This window comes from Dromaius novaehollandiae, chromosome 15, assembly GCF_036370855.1.
Source record: "Dromaius novaehollandiae isolate bDroNov1 chromosome 15, bDroNov1.hap1, whole genome shotgun sequence".
NCBI classification, from domain to species: Eukaryota; Metazoa; Chordata; class Aves; order Casuariiformes; family Dromaiidae; genus Dromaius; species Dromaius novaehollandiae.
In genome coordinates, this window is record NC_088112.1 from 22983865 (window position 1) to 22997293 (window position 13429).

The following is a 13429-nucleotide window of genomic DNA, read 5'->3' on the forward strand; positions in this document are numbered from 1 at the left end:
GTCTTTGTCGCAGAAAATAGTGTGTACAAAGCTAGAAATTCTATAAATGTGAATTAACCCTTTTGCAACTTGGTCTCAACTAATTTTCTATGTTCTTGGTCTGTGCTTCTGTGACTAGTTTGTCTTATTCCCTCTGCTCTTTTCCATGTTGTTTGCATGAATGCAAGGATTTCCCTGACTGGTGTTTGAAAACCTCTTTCCTTCTCGCATTCTTTTTTTTTTTTTTTTTTTTTCCTCCTGTACTGTCACTGTGCTGCGATAAGATTTTGAAAACAGGCTATGTGTTTTACAAGGAAATTTATTTTTCCTCTCTGCTTCTTTCTCTGTACTCTTGCTTTAATAGGAATAGGGGGAGGAGAGGAAAGAACCTCTATGTATATTTAATAGCTGTGTACATTCTTCACTGTATTTGTCTGTATCATCATCTCCCTTGCACTGCTCTCTGTTCCTGCAATGTGAATATTTTAAAAACATGAATTAGCTTTTCTGTATTTTTAAGGAGACCCTTAATGATAAACCTGTGCCTTTTGGAACTTTCTCATTATCATTGATAGAGCTTTAAAATCTTTCCTTAGTTCACTTTCCATTGTATAAACATGCAATAATCATCAGATAATTCTTACTCTGCGTTTTGCAAGATGCAGTGAATTTCTTTAAAGACACTGAGTCTTGAGGCTGAATAGGCAACACTTTGCATTCAGCTCAATACAAGATTCCTTTTGTCCTATTTGACCAAAATTAATTTTAAGCATAAAAGGAAATAAAAACAATTTGAGGAAGTGGGTTAGCTTTTCTCTCCCCCCCCTTCCCCATTGCATGTGTATGTAGCTTTGGGGTTTTTTCCCCCACAGCTCTTTCAAATATTAAAAATTTTCTGTATTAAAGTACTTCTTTGGAGTAGCAGCTCTTCCTACAGTGATGGAAAGGAGTCTCTTTCAAAGCAAGATATGTTAAAATGTGTTAAATAATTTGTTTAACTGAACATATGCACAAAGGTAAGTTAAGTTGCTGCTGTAATTATTAAGTGAAGAATCTATCTAGTAGTTATACATATAGCTATATAAATTTCAATAATTGTATACATAGAGATTTCCCAAAGATGGAAACATAATTTTAAGTTTTTAATGTGGGATTCAGATCCATCTTCTGTTATTGATTAAGTACATAACATTTATCTGGTTTGTTATTCATAAGATTACTGATACAAGCATGTAGTTGAAAATATAAAAATAGATTTGTCTGATGTTGGCCAATGCTAGTGTCAACTGTATACTGGACCTAATATTCCTGGGTTATAAAAACATGTAGTATTTAAATTTATCATTGAAGAGAAAGTGGAAAGAACCTGGCAACTTTATTAGCTGTATGGGTTACAGAGTTACAGAGTTAAATCAGGTGAACATGCCTATTGCTGCTATAAATATTTCTCTAAAGTTTTTGTATGTGTACTCGCACTGCTTTTTTCATCAGATCTGTGATTGTAATGACCAAAATGTAAATGGATTAACTAGCGATTTCTCTCTCTCTCCTGTTCTCTCTCTTTTGCGCGTTCTCTCGCTCGCTTTGTTTCTCCCCAGAATCATCCACTGATGATTCCCAGCTGATGCTTGTTAGTTTCAAGGTAGGTTGCTCTGTTTTAAGTGCTGGAATCGGGGTACTTCAGAGAGGAGCCAGATGTGGAAAACCGCTGTAAAGGCCCACGTCAAGGTGGTGTAAGGTCATCTGTGTAGTATGGACTGGCACTTTACAATCACCCAATTATAGCTGCTTATGAAAAAATACTGATAATGTAAAGATGGTGTAAGTAACTAAAACAGTACGCAGTCTTGAAAGATAAAGCAAGTGTTTAAAGGGCACTTCAACTTCTGCGGAGAGGGCTTCTAGGGACGGGGTCATAGCTGGTAAGCGCTTCAAGTAAGCAGTCGTAATACTCTGATCTTTCTATCGCTGTACTTGTTAAATAATTGTGTTGGTTATATCTGCTTTGTTGTGTGCGCTCACTGTTAGGTTGTGTTAGTGCACGTAACTTTATGATGATGTGTTGTTTATAATACTTCCTCTTTATCCAGTTTTAGGAACTAAGGATAAGAACTGGTGAAAAGTTTAGGTGGGAGGAACTTCCTTAGCGTTTTAAAGTTACCCTGTAGAGGGCAGAAGAATGCAGAAATCCTCGCTTGAGAGGGAACTCCAGCTACGCCTGCCCTTTGAGGCATCTGACTTGCCTAAGCATCTTTTAACATTTTCTTGCCATTTTAAGACAGACTTAATTGAAAGTTAGAAGCATCCAAACCTAATGTTTATTTTAAAACATTTTTTTAAGCTGTGTCTTTAGGCATCTGAATACTTTAAATATCTGATCTGTATTACCTTCACCTAAGTGAAGACTCTTGCCTCCCTGTGATAAATGCTAGGCTGCTGAATAAGATCACAGGAATGTTACCCTCTATCCCTTAAAAATTTCTCTTGGGTTGATTTGCACTTAGTAGTGCTACTCAGCTTCTCAATACCTCCTTTATTTGAACTGATTACACTTTTGCTCCATGATGTTGGACAGTGTCCTGTTTATTTTTTAATAAAGCTGTGGGCATTTTAAATGACATTAGGCTACCGGGTCTCATTAGTTTAAACTTCTTCCATTTTTGAGGGAAAGGCCAGTAGTATGTTTCCCGGATAAATATTCTAGGTCATTTATTTTTGGAAGGGTTCAGAGAAGCAACAGGGCCCAACAGATAAGGTGTTTTCATGCTTTCCAGATGACTTACTAGGCTTGTCCATTTCCAGACACAAATGTTAATGTGTCTGAGAGTACAATACAGAGCTATGTTTGTGGTGACTTATTTGAAGCTTATTTTATAGGGAGAAGAAGCAGTAATCAGGTTGAATTTGCAAATGAAATATTTGTCGCACCATAGTGTGGGAATATTTCCTCTCCAATAATATTTCTGTCATCAAGAGGAGCCACAACTGGACACTTCAGAAACTTCTGTGCGACATCTCCACAATCAGGAAAAGCTCAGCTTTTTCCAGGTATGCAGAGTAGGTGTGTTTCACCAAAGCATAATAAAACCCAAATGCCTGCACAGTACTAAAGCCAGGAAGGAAAGAACAGCCTATTCTTGCACAGCCTGACTCGCACTGGAGAGCTTGCAGTCAGCAATTCCCCTGCGTCTTCCGAAGAAACGAAATATTCCAGTGTCGTGTCTCCTGCCTGCTCTCCCCCAAAGCATTCAGCGTTGACCTGTTTGCTGCTGTTGAGGTCTTTGAGAATAAAGAGCTTCACTGGTGTCTAATGCCACTTGATGACTTGTTTAAAAAAAAAAAAAAAAAATCTATGTTCAAATATAAGACATTCACAAATGGATCCACTAAGTTGCTGGGCATTGGTCACATCTGAAGTAGATATGCTGAGTTTTGAAGCCTTTCACTTATGCGCTTTTCAGCATTATAAAACCCTAGCACTCACACTTCCATCAGTGATATGTGATGGGCCAAACAGGCCACGTGGTCTCAAGTGTCCGGCTGAGAACCCCTATGCTAAAAGAGAAACGAGGGCTCACTAGGGCTTAAAATAAGTTTTTAAGGTCTGTCTTCCCTAAGCCTTAGCTGACTTTCTTATTGTCAGCACATCCTGTTTTTTCCTTTACTGTGTGGGTCGTATGCAACAGCGATTAGTATGAGCCTTTCTTCTAAAAGGACTGCTGTATTTGGCTTCTCTCTCCATGTGGGTTATTGTTGACTTGCACATAGGTAAGTATAGTGTCACTGTCAGCGGGCTACTTGATTTGCGTCTCTCAAGTCTTACTATCCTAGCTTCATCTGTCCCCATCTGCAAGTTGGATTTTGAGCTTATATCCCTAGGGAGGCAAAGACACGCAGAAAAGTTTATTGGAAACCATGTAAAATAGGATTTATGTTAATCTCAGGGTAAATATATTTTAAAGCAATATCTTCAGTGACCCTAGCAATGTTCATCCAGGAAATTTAATGCATTTTACTGTGATTTGTCTGCTTATTTTATTTTCAATTTGATCTTAAATGTGCTTTCACAGTGGTAAACTCAGTTATGATGATACAAGTTTTTATAAACTGTTTCTGTATTTTTTCAGTATTTTCCTGCTTGATGTCTTGCTTTTAACCCTCATCTAAACTGAAAGTTAATAAACTTATTTAGCTATGTTCTTGCAGCTTTCATATGTCCTGTGAAATCGTATTAATAGAAAAAGCTGATGTAGTGGTTTTTTGAACTTGTGACAGCATGAATATTGCATGCACAAGGCAGGATCACTTTGACACTGTACAAGAAATACTGATTTCCGCTCCGGCTGCCTCTCAAAAGCAGCATCCCTTTTGCCATACTTAGGATCAATTGTGTGAGGATGGATAGGTCTGCATTTACTCTGATTCGATATTATCTTCACCATAAAAGCTATTCTGCATGGTTATATGGGATATGTAGCCAACTGCAAATTGGTATTTGGCATCTGGGATGACCATCACTTTTGACTTTGTAACGTCATGTAGATCAACTTAATGCCTGTAACTTAAAGTTAGTGTGTGATACAGACAGTTTTGATGTAGACTTTCACTGTTGTTGCTCCTGCTTTGCATGTCACCTATAAACGTAACTCGCTTTGAGGGCTTTTTGTTGTTTACTATGAAACCCACCAATTAAAGGGTCGGAGATGTCAACTGTTAAAAGTGAAATGTTCAGTTACAGCAAAAATATTTTTTTGCTTTGAAAAGGCAATGTTCCATTATACTCTGATAAAATCTGTCTCTGGTTCATCAGACACGAACTGTAAAACTTCTGTCACACCCTGGAAACTTCAGAGGAGCCTTTTCAGCCTGGAAGGGACTGTAGGACATGGAAAGGTCTAGCTTTCGTTTCCCAGAGCTGATCCCAGTCTGAGGACCCTCCGGACAGGTTGTTGGATCAGGCCGGGATGACCTGCTCATTCTTTTTTTTCCATCCAGCTCTGGCCATCCGTCTTTCCAAGGCAAAAAGCAGTGTCTAAAGCCTGCCTGGCATCTCTCAGGCTACTGCTTGCCACCTGCGGGACTTCCACTACCCTGCCTACTTCTAGAGATTCCTCAGTGCCTCGCTGGGTCCTTGGACTGAGGAGCCAGCTGGCCTGTTTCTGAGGCTTGTCTTAACTCCAGTCAATGGTAGTACTCGTGCTAACGGTCTACTCCGGCACTTTGGGCAGAAGGTGGACTCTTCATGGAGCCTCATCTGAATATGGGAATGAGCCAGATTTCCAACCTCGGAGATCGAAGGAAGACTGAGCTTTAATGAATGAAGGTATTTTCTTGGCATTGTTTTGTTTTGCCACAGCAGAGTCGAATGGAGTGTAAGAATCTGCTTAACTTCCTAAATGTCATGCTCCAGCTGTGTCTTTCCCTTTCCTCCCATGAATGTGTGTGTGACTGTGCATGTATGTAATCTAGAATATATATAAAAAAGAATTTCTCCATGGCACCTGGCAAAAACACTTTGTCAGAAAGCTTTCAGACCTCAAACTTCAAAAAAGCATTATCTATTAAATATGCTTCTCCAAAAATCAAGGGAATGATTGCAGTTGGTGTTACCATTCTTAATATATTTAGCTTTATTGAAAGTTAGTAATAAACTTCAAAGTGAAGCACCCTAACAGAATTCGTACTGACCCATTGAATGCTAGCTTTGGTTGTCATGGTGTAAACGATTGAAGATAATAGATATTCAGTAATATGTATATTTGTTTAATTTGCATTTTCTCCAAAGCAGGTTAATTTAATTGGACATTGTAAACTATTTTCTAATTGATAGACAGCATGCAAGCTGCAGAAAGTTCTTGAACATGTGTGCATGGTGGTGTGGGGGGGAAATCTGTACTCTAAACTCCAGAGAAAATTACTGCCAGTGAAAATGTCAGGAAGAACAGTACAGCCAGCTTTACTGCTCAGTTTATTACTGCATTCATTATCATTCTTTTTTTTTCCTCTCTTTTTTGGGGGGGGAGTTGAACTCCTTCTGCATTGTTTGTCTTGCTGTGCCTTGATCATGTAAATGTGATACAGCTGAGACTATTGTATCTGATATTTTTCAGGTAATTATAATCTAGTCTGCATCTTATACTGATAACCTTAAAGCACTTCTGCTCTGTGATTTATTTAAATGCTAATAAATTATACATTTCTGGCACTTTAGTAATTCATGTGAAAATTATTTGGAGTCAACTCAATATAATGTACTTCTGTGGTCTCTCGTGGCTAAAAATATGTCAAACAACAATTTCATCCACTCTTCACTTTCACTTTTTAAAGTGACTTTGGGTTATCTGTAGGTCAAAGAAGAGTGAGGAGGACTTCTTTAATGAGCAAATTTTCAACTTTTCAAATCCATTTCATGAAAGATAGGGTTAGGTCTAAATTAGTATAAAAGTTTGCACAACTTTAAGCATATTTAGGCTTATAGGAAAGTATTTTTGGTTATATTTAGCTGCAGTGCAAGCTTTAATGTCAGCACACGAAGAGTGATGTGACAGTAAGCAACACAGCGGTATGCAGCATTGCCTTCAGTGGAAGGAACAGTTTCTTCAAGGTTTTCACCGCCTTGAAACTGTTTGATCACTTGCTCGGGTAGAAGTTCAATAAAAGGCAGCAAAACCTTGATGCCAGGAGCTTTAGGTTGTTGTGCTTCTCCGAACCAATGGAAGGGAAACCCGCAGAACATGCGTGACTTGTAGCTGCACAGAGCTTTGCAGATTTTACTAACAGCAACGCAAAGCTTCGCATGTGTTTGAGCCCGAGTTCACTCGCTGCACTCGGCCTTACGTGACCACAAGCAGTTTTGCAGAGAATAGACCATATTCACAAAGAGAGTGAACGTTCTTCCCTCTTTCTCTGTTCGGTGATACTTCCAAAGTAAAATTTCAAAAACAGGACCATTTCTTTCTCAGTCCACTCCAAGCCTGCAGAACCAGGGGATGGGGAAGGATCCTCTCTGCCCTGGAGAAAAGGCAGCTGCAATTCCAATGGTAGCAGCAAAGGGCTATTCCTCAGATCAATATTAAATCATCCGAGGACACCACTGTTTAGCAGCCTCCATAAATCGAGGTGTGATCTTTAAACCCACTTCTGGAGCAAGCCTAATTTCATCACAAAACCCTGCGTCGCCGTTGACCCAGCACCTTTTGCATCTCTGCTGCAGGAAGCCGGGGGCAGGGGCCCATAGCCCTCCTTTGCAGCCACTTCTGGCAAAGGGGCTCCAGCCCTGCTGGCAGCACTGGCTGTGAAAGGCAGAAAGCTAGGGCTCTTCCTTGTCGCTGTTGCTGAACCGGCTTTCGGGAAACTCCTCTCCCCGGCTGTGCTTTGGAAAAGACTGCACATTGCCCCGGGCTTGCTTCTTACACCGCTATGGTTCAGTAAACTGACCTCAAACAGTTCACTGAGTTGTTACCGGCTCTGGGAAGAGTCGACACCTTCCCCCTAACTTCTGAGCTCCCCAAGCGGCACGTATCTGGCAAAGCCCGTGTGTAAGTGTCCCCCCAAAACCTAAGATTTTGTGCAAGAAGCAAAATTTTTCCATCACGGGTGGCAGGGTAGCGCCGCTAAACCGGGAGTCTGTGCTGCAGTTATACAGATTTTTGGGCTTGTTTTTGTTTCTGGATAGAATTGTGTTGCCGGTGGGGACCGACGATACGATGGTGCTGCACAACTGATTACCTTTCTTTTTAAAGCAGGCTGGAGCATTCCTCAGTCACTTCTGAATTATCTGGCACTTCGGCATCTGCGTTAATTGCTGTAATATAATGACTAAGTGGATCATATGACCTGTTCCATTACAGTACCTCTTATATCTTGTAGTTGCTTCACAGTGGTATATTAAAACAACTCCCCAAAATTTAACGCACCAGTATAAGTGTGAACACTAAGTTTTATTCTGATTTCATACGATAAGGCAAATACAGAACTTGCTTTCCTTCATGTTACGTTTATATCGCTCTTGTAATTGCTTTTTTAATGCCTGTTTCAATTTGATTGTAAGTGGTGGTGGTGGTTACGGGGTGAATGACTAGATCATATTATTTGTGCAGCGGCAGTTTGGGGCAGGGCTCAGATTACTTGCTCTCCAGGTCTCATAGCGAGGTGATGAGAGAGGAATAGAAATCAGAAACTTAACCTGCTGCTGGCGCCTCTGCAAACAGAGTGGCAGATTGCACAAAGTAATTTATGACTGAATTTGAGCTCATAACACCGACATCATGTGTTTGGCTGAACCGCACTGGAACTGGTTAGGCTTAACCTCTGCCCACAGCACGCGCGATGCTCAAGCACAAGCCTAACCTCACGAGCGAAGGCGGACGGAAGGGCTGCTCAGGGCTCTGCGTGCTTTCAGCAAATGAACGTCTCTGCTGTGAAGTCTGCAAAGGAGGCTGTTCCCTTTGGGAAGGAGCAGACGTGGAGAAGAAGGGCTGGACCAGGCTTGTGCTGCGGCCTGGGGAGATACCAAGGAGCGAGCTGGTCACCGCTGCCGGTAGGTATTCTCACGAGCAGCCCGTGCGTGGTGCTTCTGACGGCTTTGATTCCTTCGGTCCTTGCACCAAAGTACTGTTCCTGGGCCGCTGTCCTCTGGCAAGCAGTTAAAGTATTAATGCCTTTCTCTTTGAATTTCATTTAAACTAGGATTTTTCTGATCAATGTTGTGTTCTGTGGATACGCTGGTGCTGCAAGGTGGAGAAATCTGACGTGGGCCGACTTCTCCGAGCCCAGCTTATCACCCGCTCAGGGTGAGGAGTTCTTATTCCTTGGTTAAGGTAACCTTTGGGTTAATTTGAACTAAATTGCTCCTAAAGGGAAGGGGCTGGTTGTCTCTTTCGGATTCCTGCTTGCTCGCAGGGAGGCTTCCGTCTCCTTTCCTCCACCCCCTTCCACGCTATCCCAGCTGGAACGGGGCAGATGTGCGCTACGGGCTTGAAACCTCCAACCCGCTCCCGATCACGTGGGAAGGGTAACGCAGGTTATGCTGATGGAATTAGTTTTTCTCTGCTCAGCTATGATTTGGTTACTCCGTGTTAGAAATCTGTAATATGTAGTACTTTGTCCACTTCACAATCTAACTGTTCCTTTAATTTTTTTTCAGTTATGCATAAATTAGCAAAAGGCAGCATCTGCCTCACAGTTTATTTTCACTGTAGACGTCTCGCTGCAGCTCTGGTGTCAGCGCAGCTGTCCTGACAGAGGCGGCATTTCCTGGTGTGGATTTTGTATTAAACCGGCACTTGTTGCTTAGACAAAAAGAGCAGACGACAGCAAAGCGGGAGAAGCAAGAAAAGGAATCTGGCAGCAAAATCATATCAGTGCTTTGTTTTGGCGTCTCGGGTTTCAGCACTTCTTATGCGTATGTAAGTATATATACGTGTGTGTATGTATGTAGGAGCGTGTTGTCTCAGGAGGAACGAGGGAGAGCTGGACTGAGGTGGACAGAGCCCCGTGACGGTCCTCTGCACGTCCCCCGTGTCCGCACCCTTCCTCCGGGTCCGATCGCGACCAGACCCTGCTGCCAGCGATGGGAGACGCCAAGGAACTCGATGGCGGTGGGCAGCGGCCGTAGATAGGGACGTGTGTTAACGCATGGGAGGAATGGTGTTTTTATCTCACCCCGTAATTCAACAGAAGGGAGGCTTGGGAAGACAGAAATTACAAGAGACCTTTCACACAAGGGCTTTAACTTTTTTTCTAAAGGATGTTAAGAGCTTTTGGTGTGATAGGGGTAGATATTCTTCTGCACCATCAGGACTAAATATCTGTTACAGGTGTTGTAATCTATTTATTCAGCTAACATAGGTTTCTAGGTGGAAACCCCATCACTTGAAACTGCTTGTGTAAAAACCTCTGATAAGAGGAAATGGAGGAAGAACCAAATTCACTTGGGGAAATTCTTCTGCCCCTCAAAGTATTTACAAGATTCCTGAGAGAACAGCCATGCAAACGCTTTCTGTTGTTGGACTGGCAAAAAGGAAAAATCCGAGAAAACTCATCTGGGCCACTTGTAGGAAAAGAAGACAAATTAAAGAAGTGCAGAGCATGGCTGGAAGAGGAGACAGCAGTGTCCTTCTCACAGTGCTCCCTTATTAATCAACTGGAGGCATGAAACCTAGATGTGTTTCTCTCTTCTTCCTGAAGACAACGAATTTTCACATTTCCCTTGTACCAGGCTTGTGTCCTGGCCATAAAGCTGCCCAGTTTTTTGAGCTAGAAGTTCTCGGTCTTTCCAGCTGCCTCTTTTGTACAAAGTGCAGGTAACATGCCGTGAAACGCACTGCGAGAGCTGGTGCCGCAAGGTTAGCGTACCCGAGGGAGGAAGGGTGGAGAGCTGATCTAGGTCTAGGGTGAGGACCCGCCTGGGTACGTTACACAAAAATTCAATAGCTCCAAAAGGAAGAAGGGCTAAAAATATTGTACAGTCAGATTTAGGAGTACTATCTTGCAAGTTAGATTATCATTTATCTCCTGGAATCACAAGCCATTTTACCTTTGGCTGTTCCCTCCTCCCTCCCCGGTGTGTCCTAACCATTGGAGAGCAAGATTATGGGTTTTTAGCCTAGCAGGATATTCACCCGCCTTCCAGCCCCTGCTCTAGTGCACGTCAGCCTGTTCATATCCAGCAGCATCAACATCTATTACGCCTTATTCCAGGATAGCTCGTAGCCTTGTCGTTTGGATGATCTAAGAGGTTTGTAATGTAGGTTCAACTCTCTGTAGGTAAAAAAGGAGAATACATATGGGTTTCCCGTGTCCTGGGTGGGTCCTTTAGCCATTAATGTCTCAGGTGGAGGGAAGATGATGACACCTCCAGCAATTTTAAGAAAGTAGTACATGGGAGGGGCGGGGGGGGGGGGGTGCAGCTTTCTCCTTCATAGAAACCTTCCAGCTATGTTGGATGTGCTGAATAATCTCATAGATTGTAAATAGATTGGCATAACTGAAATTATCAACTGAGTATGTTTCTGTTTTGCAGCTAATAGAGCAGAGTGGCATTTTTTTGGAACATGGGCCCCTGGAAATAAAGCAATGATGTGGATGTCAAAGGACTTGCACTACAAATTCCTTGAGATGCTTTGGGAAAACTCCCCAGGAATTTCTCTGATGCTTTTTATACAAAAACTTGTTGCTGTCTTGAAAATATTTCTTGCCTATAGGGCTTTCTAACTGGGGTGTTTGCATCTAAATGTGAAGTAGCTTAAGAACTTAAGGTCTCCTTTTCCTGAGCACAGCAATCCTTCCTGGTGTGTCCGATCAGTGAAAAACTATGCAAGAACCAAAGAGATGTTATACAGAAGACGATACGCAGAGCTTCTAAAAATACTGTGTAATGCATGCAGCTCGAGAGCATCTGCAGCAGCGAAGGGAAATCAGCTGGTGTGGGTACAGCAGGCACTGCCAGCTACATGGCCCAGCAGATTCTCCTCTTTAATAAAACATAGCTCAGCGGCACAGGAAGCTCTGGCTTGTCAACACTGACACCATACATGGGTCCTGCAGTGGGAGCGTAGCTAGCGATACGCACGCCTTGGCCGGTGACAACTTATTTTCCCCAAACTCTGATATAGCAGCCAGTGTGACTTCTTTAATTAAAAACCCAAGAAATGTAAATGTGCAAGGGATGAGTTTAATGTCAGGTGACAGGATTTCTCCCCTTCCCCCTTTGATTGTTACATTTTAATTTCAAATTTTAATGAAGATTTCAGGGAGCATTAATGTAAAAGAGATGCGAAGGCAGCACAAAGCTGAATAATTTTATAGAGCTACGGGGCACAAAGCACCCTCCAGCTTTTAAACATCCATGATGCCTATAGTTTTCAGCCTTTGGGGCTTCAATAGCTTTCCGGGGTGCAGACCTTTACAAACCTTACTTCCTAGAAGCGACCCGTAACCCGTTATGTGGGGTCCCATAGTGCCTGATAAAATTGGAACAAATTTGAAACAATTCCCAAGGTGCGTGTGATGGAGAATTGTTTGTTAGAGAACAGGAGCTGGAATCTGTTCTGGGTTTGGCTGTTAAACTGATGACCACCCTGCTTTGGGATCTTGGGGAAAAAATATGCTCCATCTGTTGCTGCTACAGCTATGATATAGATCCAGGGTTGAAGCAGCTTGCCTTTTTTCTTGGACTAGTTTTGAGATGCAGTGTCTCTGATAGGCTTTTGAGCCATGCTGGATGTGCGGAGGAGAAATTCTGTAGTATAGACAAGTCTAAAAATCTCTTCTGTTGTGCAGAAACTCAATGGCATTGGCGACGTGTGCTGGGGGGAAATCCAGACTTACAGTGCTTCGTCAACAACTGCAATGTTTTAAAAAAGCCGTCTTAAAGGTAGGAGTTGAAAGCTTTATTTCAAAGAAGTTCAACACATCTGGGGTTTATTTTTCCCTGAAGAAGAATGTTGGGCTTTGTTTAATCTTTATTTTGATCATCACGGATGACCTCTTAATAAAGTGGAAAAATATACAATTTTGCTTTTACTGACTTACAGATGATGATCAAATTGTGGTAAATATGAGACAAATGGGTATATTGGAAGAAATACATGAAGACACTAAACTGCTTTCTCTAACATTGTTGGAATGAACTTGCTCATTGTTGAATTTTGCTGGGCAGTGTAGTTTCGTGAGTATTTCTGCATTACACACCCTGTGGCTCCTTTTGGTTGGGTGTGGAAGAAATCATCCCTAGCTGAATTAGATGGAGGACTTTCAAGAGTCTGTGTGTGTAAACACGTGCTGTACAGTCCTCATGGCTCTTGTTCAAGAAATGAACAATTTCACAGCAGTTGAAAACAAAACTTTGGGCTGCTGGATTTTGGCAAAGCAAGAGGGCTCTGAGTCCTTTTTTGGCTATGGGACCTCTGTCCCTTTGGGGGAAAAATATTTTTAAAATTTGTTTGATGTTCCAAGCTCTTATTTGAAAACAACTTGTTCTGTAATTATGTTTTGATTTTTTTTTCCTAAACCTAGTGATTAATTTTTAAGTGTGTTCTCTTAGGCAAATGTCTAAATAGCATCATTGATGTAGGTTCAATTCATTACATTCGCCCAAATAAAGGCACAGCATGAAAAGTAAGCCCTAAAACATATTTATGGCTTGTATTTTTCATGTTGCTGGATGTTTCCTGTCTTCGAAGACAAAGCAATGAGCCTTCTGATCTACAACTGTGCTTCAACAGACAGAAATGCCAAATGCAGGTTTTGTTCAGCTATTCAGACTCTAGTTCAGATCTGTGTAGCTGAATCCCTGTTCTTCCCAGGTTTTTTTTCCTTGTCTTGTTACCTTAATTTTTCCTAAAAAGGGCTGAATCCAAAGGTCAGTGAAGTCAACAGAGGAATTGCTAGTAGCTTCAGCTGACTTTGGTCAAGTCTACAGCTGATGTTTTGCTGTAGTGCATTTCAA